This window comes from Solanum lycopersicum, chromosome 5 (genome assembly GCF_036512215.1).
Source record: "Solanum lycopersicum chromosome 5, SLM_r2.1".
Lineage (NCBI taxonomy): Eukaryota > Viridiplantae > Streptophyta > Magnoliopsida > Solanales > Solanaceae > Solanum > Solanum lycopersicum.
In genome coordinates, this window is record NC_090804.1 from 45,796,522 (window position 1) to 45,805,493 (window position 8,972).

Below are 8,972 nucleotides of genomic sequence, written 5' to 3' on the forward strand. Positions count from 1 at the left end.
ATTCATTTGAGGATAGTATTGTAATTCCTCAAGGAGCACAAACTCTTTTCTTAATATCGTAAGTGCAAATTTTGGCTTTGATCAATGTATTTTTTTGGTTACATTGTATATAGTGTGGGTATTGATGTTGATGTGAAGAAGACACATGTGGTTAAGAATTGGCCTAGACCTGTAACTCTTACTGATATTTGAAGTTTCGTTGGTTTGGCCATGTATTACAGAAGGTTTGTTGACGGATTTGTATCTATCGCTTCTCCATTGGGTACCCTAACCAAAAAGAAAGTTAAGTTTGAATGGATGGAAGCATGTGAGAAACACTTCAAAAAGTTGAAAGATAAGCTTACCTCTGCTCCGATATTGACTTTACCGGAGGGTACCGAAGGTTTTGTTGTGTATTGTGACGCTTCTCGAGTAGTCTTGGGTTGGGTACTCATGCAACATGATATGGTTAAAAAATATGCCTCTAGGCAACTCAAGGTAAACCAAAAAAAACTATCCAATCTATCATCTTGAACTAGCGGCCCAGAATGTTCTCTTTGAAAATATGGAGACACTATCTATATGGAGTGCATTTAGATGTTTTCACCAATCATAAGAGTCTCCAATATGTTTTCACCCAAAAAGAGTTCAATATTCGACAAAGAAGATGATTAGAGTTTTTGAAAAATTATGATACGAGTGTCCTTTACCACCCATAGAAAGCCATTGTGGTTGCGTATGCTTTGAGTCAGATGTATGTGGGTATTGTAGCCCATGTTTCCAATAATAAGAAAGAGTTTGTAAAATATGTGCATAAATTGGTGCGGTTGGGTGTTCAACTTGATGATTCTCCAACAGAGGGTTTCACGGTTCATCATAAATCTGAATAAACTTTAGTGGTTGGGGTGAAATCTAAGAAACATCTTGATCCTCTATTGATGGAGTTGAAGGAATCAGTTCTTAGTAAATCTAATGACTCCTTCTCCCAAGGGAGGGATGGGGTACTTATGTATCAAGGTAAGTTGTGCGTACTGGATGTGGTTGACTTAAGAAGTGAAATTTTGGAAGAGGCTCATGGTTCCCGATATTCCCCTCATCCGGGTGCCACCAAAATGTATCCTGATCTACAAGAGGTCTATTGGTGGAAAGGTTTGAAGAGGTATATACAAGAGTTTGTAGTCACATGTACGAATTGTCAACTATTCAAGGCCAAACATCAGGAACTAGGAAGATCAACTCAAGATATAGTTATACCCACTTGAAGATGGGAAGATATCCATATGGATTTATTTGTGGGTTTTCCTCATACACGAAGGAAAAATGATTTAATTTGGATTATTGTTGGTAGATTGACCAAATCATCCCATTTCATTCTCATCAAAGCTACTTATTCGGCAGAAAAATATGCTAAATTGTATATTAAAGAGATTGAGAGAATGCATGGATATCCTTGTCTATCATTTCGGATAGGGGTACTCAATTTACTTCTTACTTTTGGAAAGCATTACAAAGTGCGCTCGGTACAAAGGTGAAACTTAGTACCACATTTCATCCACATAAGGATGGTTTGGTAGAAAGAACCATCCAAATCATAGAAGATTGTTGAGGGCATGTGTCATTGACTTCAAGGGTAATTGGGATCACTATCTACCATTGATTGAATTTGCTTAAATATCTATCACTCAACTATTGCCATGGCACCCTTTGAGGTCATTTATAAGAGGAGATGTATATCTTCGAATGGATGGTTTGAGGTAGGTGAGTGTGCTCTAATAGGTCCCGAAGGAATTTATGAGTCTATAAAGAAGGTACGACTCATAAGAGATAGATTAAACATGGCCCAAAGTCGGAAAAAATATTATGTCAACAATAAAAAGATGAACCTTGAGTTTATGGTAGGTGATTTGGCTTATTTGAAGATATCACCCATGAAAGGGGTGATGAGGTTCAGGAAAAAGGGGAAACTTAGTCCTCGGCATATGGGGCCATATGAAATTTTGAAATGCATTAGATTGGTGCCTATGAGTTTAAATTACCTATTGTGTTGGCTCCGGTGCATCCAGTGTTCCATGTATCAATGCTCAAAAAGTGCATTTGCGATCCAATGTCTATTTAGAAGTTGATTCTAACCTTTCCTATGAAGAGGTCCCGGTTGATTTTTTAGACCGACAAGTGAAAAATTTAAGGAATAAGGAAGTAGCTTCCGTAAAGGTTCTATGGAAGAATCATCTTATGAAAAATGCTACTTGGAAGGTCGAGGCCGATATGATGTCCTGATATCCTCATAGTTTTCCTTCTTCTTCTATTCAAGGTTGAGGTTAGTAATCCCTCCTAGTTTTGGTTATAATGGGTCATGAGTGTATGTTATCTTCTACGATTTTCCATTATAAATGCATAATTTTATGAAGAATTCATGTTGCATAAAGTGTTTTGAATGTTCATGCAATTATATGTTCTTCGTACTTGATGACACTTGATTATACGTTTGATACATTTGATTTCATATGATATTCCTTTGCTTTGAAATTTCTCAAGTATGAAGTGTTAAAAGGATGTATTGGCTCCTTGTTGAATATGTTGAGCTATATGAGAAGGAGAAGGAAATTCCTCCTTACATAATGTGAAATTATGAAATATGTGCATAATTGATAGTTTATAAAATTTCTGCCTCACAGTTCTGCATTGTTGTGTTTGAGAATGGAGTTAATGTTTTCTCCTTTGTTATTGAATTATCATTATATACCATGTGTTGGTTGGGCTGCTAGTCTTGAGTCATAAATTTCAAAAGATTTTTAAAAGTGTCATTCGAGGAAGAATGTTCCCCAGGGGGATATTGTCACACCTCTAAAATCGAATTACTTAAGCTACAGGTTTGATAACTTTAAAGGGTTAAGATTGTGTTTCTAATACTAACCTAATTTACTTATATTGGTTAGCAGGTATTAGGGTCTAAATGTCAAGAAACGACCATGTCATCTGAAGACTAGTGAAAATGATCTATTGTGCCTTTAGGTCTTGAAAGGGGTTTGAAGAGTCGTATGAGGGATAAATCTTATAATTATACTTAAAATACATATTAGTGCGTGTTTAAGGTCAAAACGTATGGGTACAACTCCCCAAGGACCACCATTAGGGTCCTTGAGGAGGACCAAAACAATTGCCCAAAAGCTGTCAAAAAGCAGCAAACAAATCACGAGAGCATTGACGCCCCATCAATGTACTCACACCCCGTCAATAGAGGTCCTGAGTCCATACTTAGAATTATGGAGCATTGTCTCCATTTCATGTAACATTCTAGAAAATATACTTGTCTAGTAAAGAGTCTATTAGGTTTTAAGAATATGTATTGGGGTACATAGCCATCCCAATGCCCAATGATGAGTAATATTGGGCATGTTAGAGAATATTGGCTTAAGGGTGGTAGGCAATATCTATGTATTAAGATATACTGTGATTTTCAATTCTCCAATCCAAGCTTGTTTAGGAATTGTACCTGCAATGAAGACCCAAAGCTAATAAAATTTTCATTTCTTAGATCCCACATATTAGGTACGAGGCGTCCAAGTGTCAAGCCTAGGTACCATAGCACATGATAATTTAAAATGATCATGTAGATTAAGCAATGCCCAAGGACATAGTGAGGGTCCTTGTACAAGAAAACGTGTGCATGATTCCAAGCGACCAAGCCCCAACTGAATTCGGTTAGGGCTTGTTAGGGGGCAGGCGCGCGCATGGTTAAAGTCATGTGGGGCCTAGATTCCTTAAAAAATACATGCTCTAACTAATTTACCTAACTAACGAACTAACTTTTTATTAACTAAAATAAACTAACTAGTGTACCAAAAATCCAAAAATCTAACCGGGTGACACTAGCCGGGTAACTTACTAAACAAACATCCTAGTACCTAACCTAGGATTGTCCAAAGAGGTTGGTTATGGTCCTAGTGAATTAAGGATACTTTAGTAATTACCCTAGGTCACTTAATCAATTAAATTAGCAACATAATTAATTAATTAAAAATTCATTGTCAAGCTGAAACACCTTAGTAAATTTTCAGATTTGGCTTAGTCAAATGCTCTCCTATTTTTAGTCAATTTAGGAGCATTTTGGTAATTAGCTAATTGATTATTTAATTAAGTTAATTATCCTAAGTTGAATTAGTTAATATTCAGTTCCTAAGACTTGGACTCACGTTTAACTAGGTAAGAAAGCTCACGACTCAAAAACAGTAACAAATGTAAGAAAAACAGTGAACAATTTTCCTTAGGCGATTTAAAGGCAGTTCTTCAAGATTTTTCGTGCAAAGTACGGGGTGATCTTCGTAGAGTTAATTCTATAGTAAGGTATGGATTTTCTCTCTTGGATTCCTTTCCCCAAGAGGCTTTTTAAAGGTTTTTGAATTCAAGAAAATAAAATCTAGGGTTGTTCCTAATGAATTGAATGTTCATCTCCCTAGTTCTCCCTATTTCCGATTATAGTAGTATGTATAAAGCAAAGCTTGAGCATGTTGTTGGTATGTGGTGCAAACTGATCATTATGTGTAGGTTTCTATGATTTAATAATGTCGAATGAGACCTATAGGTTAGATCCGTATGATTAGAGTATCATTTACATGCGATAAAAATGTTGTAATGCCCAATTATGTTTGAGAAGATGAAATTGTTAAAAGTTGGTTTGCTTAAAATGATGAGATTACTATAGTATATACATGAAGTTCATTGACTTGGGTAATGATATTTTCATGACCAGTGTTTAATGAAAGTTTGGTTTATGCCAATAAATTGGCTTACAATATTATTTCCAACATATGTAATATAATTGGCCATTGACAAAGCCATACCGATCTTATATGGCCTATGTAAATTATGATGTTCTTGTAAGTCCAAATACATGTTAAAGAATGACTTGATAAGTTGTGACTTAATGAACTCATAACCCACGGTATTCCAATGATTCGGAAAAGCTCCGACATACCCTATATAAATGAACTTGTGAACATAGTAGCACATTGAATAAGTCCTTACAACTTTCTTAAATAATGGTACAAAACTACCAAATAATGTTGAACAAGATAAGGTGAGTAGTGAAATCAAATAAAAGCTTATGAGTCATGAAATTGACCTAGAATGGGGTGTTAAAGGAAGTGAGATAAGTCTTACTTGCACCTAAACAATTATGGTAAAGATACTCACATAACAGGGTGTTAGAAATCGTGAGACAAGTCTCATTCACACCATTATGATAATGTAAGATTCAAGTTCACATTCATCAAGTAAAGAAAGGGATGAGAAGTCATCCATTCAGCTAAGTATACCTAATACTAGAAGCAAGCTTCCATGATGTGCAACTCTAAAAGTTGTAAAGTATGATAAATTGAGCAAAGCACCGATAGACTAGCAATGCGCTTGTGCAAGCACACGTAAGCCTCATGAGATGAGATTACCACCAAGGTAGATAAGGGTCTCTAAAATCGCCTAGTCTTTGAAGTATGTTGCCAACATAGGTTACTAGCTAGTGGATCAACCTATGAAAGCTAGGAAGTATTAAGTTTCACTTTGGCCGGTGAACCACCTATTTTCAGTGTGGAGAAGACACTAGATTTCATGTTAGCTCACATGATCTATGTCGGTTAAATGCTAGATTCGGTTTAAGTTTAGACAGTGAACCACCTCTTTTCAATGTGGGGAAGACACTTGATTTCATGTTAGCTCACATGATCTATGTTAGTTTAATGCTAAAGATTTCTTAAAGAAAGTAAGAAAGAAGAAAGTAAATAAAAGTATGTTCAAAGTGAACATGACGTCAAAGAAAAAAATATATAAGTTCAAAGTGAACTAAGTAAAGAAAAACGTAAGTAAATAAAATCACCCGTGTTTGATAAAAATGAAGTTTTAATAGTTATTGACTTATGACAATAAGGGAGCAAAACATAATAGCTAATCAATGCCCCATAATCTTTATATCATGCCAATGATCAAATAATGAGCATAGCCAATAATCTTTATATTATGCAAATGATCAAATAATGGACAAAGCTAATAATATTTATATTATGCAATGATCAAATAATGGGCATAGCAATAATCATTATATTATGCAAACAACCAAATAATGGGCATATATAATAAAGATGGACTTATAATGACTCATGCCAATTTAACAAGAATGGAAAGAATAACATGTTAGTAGTGTTGACAAATCATTTCCTTAGTCTTTTGGATTACTTACTTGGTTCATTGTAGGAATGGGACTACAATGAATCATTGCACTCATAAGTAAAACATAGGATCAAAGGAGATCATTGAACTACAAAACAAAAAGAAGAAAAGACTGAGAAATTATCTAAGTGTGGGAAAAGGATCTCTCGGCTTAAGGGGGGAGCAAAAATATAAATTTTCGCTTGAGTTGTTCAAAAATTATGTTCATGATTCTAAGGTCTTATGTTCATACAGAAAATGAGTTGTGTTCTTTAAATGCATGAAAATATTTCATATTCATAGCATGATTTATAAATAACGAATTAAAAAATGTAAGTGACTTCACTTTTCAAAAATGAAATGTTTCTATAGGAAGAACTTTCCTTGATCATGCATAGTCCTTATGTGTTTATGTGCATATACTCATATGTAGTACAAGTGTGTACTAACCCATATACTATTACTATTTTTATAGGCGCAGAACCTTTGAGAATATTGAAGATTCGCTTGAAGCTGTTTGGATTAGTACCTCTAGACGTTGGTAGGTCCTTTTGAGTTCGAAATTTTATATTAAGGCCGGTTTGGCAACTATTATTATTATTATGAATTCTTCTTTTCAATTGTTCAATCTATTAATAGATGGTTGTTTAGATTGAGCTATTAGTATATCACTCTTATATAGAAATTATATCAAGTCTAAGCACACTTTAGTAAGTTAATATGTTTTAAATTTTCCGCTAAATTTAATTGTATGATTGTGATGAAAACTAAGAAGAGGCTTGTCTGCGATCTTTTAGAGGTTAACGACGCTGGTCTTATCTAGGGTCTAGAACCTAGGTGTGAAATTTGAGCACTCTCTAAATAAAATGAGGGAGTGCAAGAACGTTCCGTTCATGGATTGAGGGATCGTCAATCATGGGCGTCGATTGGGTCTGCGCACTAGAGCAAGACACGGCCAAGCCAAGAGTGGTTTGGTAAATTCCACCCTTGGACATTTAAATTAAGGGGCAGTTTTAATTAGTTTTTTCAGGTATATTAAAGGAAATTAACGTATAAATAAGTCTGTCAACGTCATAATCCAAAAAATCCCAAAGGATTTCACTTCTCTCTAAATTCTGTCTCTAACTAAGGACTCCATCGAAGAACAAAGTCAAAGCTTCAATTAGGGCTCAAGAACAAGTATTTTCTTCAAAAAAAACTTTAAGGATTGACAAGGTATGTGTCACATCAGGGAATACCTCTTAGACATAACCGGCATTGTCGTCATCTTTGAGAACTAAGATCAACCTCTTAGCTTACATTATTACATTCATCGGTCAAAATTAGCAGAAATTCAAAACTTTTTATTACTACTACATGGAGTTTTATATATACCTCTACATAAACATAGTACAGTTATATCAAGTATACATAGACCCTTTGAATATGAAGATTACTTAGTCTTCTACTTTTATTGCACATAGATATACAGAATATAACATAGCCTCAAATAGTCCACTTATATCAAAATCATCTAATAAGAGTATAACAACTTGGGCCTAGCCCATACATCAATACAATAAGACCATATATAGGTCATACAATGTTTAACATCCAAATGAAAAGGAAAGAAAAATAAGAGTCTTAAAGACTAAAGCAACATCATAGGCTTGATAGTGGCTTTCCTTAGGAAAGTAAGGACTTACCCAACTTGGATAAAAAGAATTCCAAGCCTTCTTCAAAGCCGTCTCCAAAAGCCCTTTAACGAACTAAACCTAAAATATTGTGGAAAAGGAATAAATGGGTTAGTACACAACTTGTACTAAGTATGAAACATATGCACACACATCATGAAATTATGCTAAAAAGGGACAATTCATTTAACTACACAATTTAATTTAAAAACCTTTATACACATTCAACAAGACTATATCATTCAATAAGACATATTAATTAAGTCATAGACATGTAAATCACAAGACAAACAATACAATGCATAGTCAAGTCAATGAACATATCAACATACTTACATGTATAATCAAAACTACTCTATCATCAAGTTATAACTTCAACAAGCACTAATAACAATACATTTCATCATTACCAAAGCAAGACCATTACTCATGACCCTCTTTAAGTCCACTTGTGAAATTACTAAACAAATCCACATAACCTTACTTAATAAAGTAAACCAATCAAGAACCATAACCAATGTCGAATCTCACATAACAGAACATAAGAGTACATAATATCATACTTTAGCATTATAGACCAGATACATGTTCATAAGAGTAATTATCATCAAATAGTGTTATTAACTTGAAAGATCATCATATACATATCATTTCTATTCATAAGAATGTACATACATAAGAACAACCTTGTAATGCTTCCGTCAAGGAAAAATAGTGCAAGGCATAGGTAGAGTCCCATACCCCTACCTAGGCTAAGTCAAACCTCTTATGTAACCTTAGTTGGTTTTTACTTCATTGCTTCATTTTAATTTTGTGAACACTTTTCTTAACTGACATAGACCACAAGATCTAAGTGTGGAATCCGGAGTTGTAAAACCTTACTCTGATGGAAGGTGGTCTACCGGCCAAATTAAGACCAAACATAAATGTAGCTTTCTAGGTGGATCCACTATCTAGTCTTCCTATGGAGCAACATAGTTCAAGAACTAAGAGATAGGTACAACCTCTCTGCATGTCACTTGGTAATTGGAGCCTCCTCTCATGGGAATCCATTAGATGAGTATCCCTCATAGGGGAGTCAACACCTCATGTAGAACTATAGGATAAATCTTCCTCTATGGA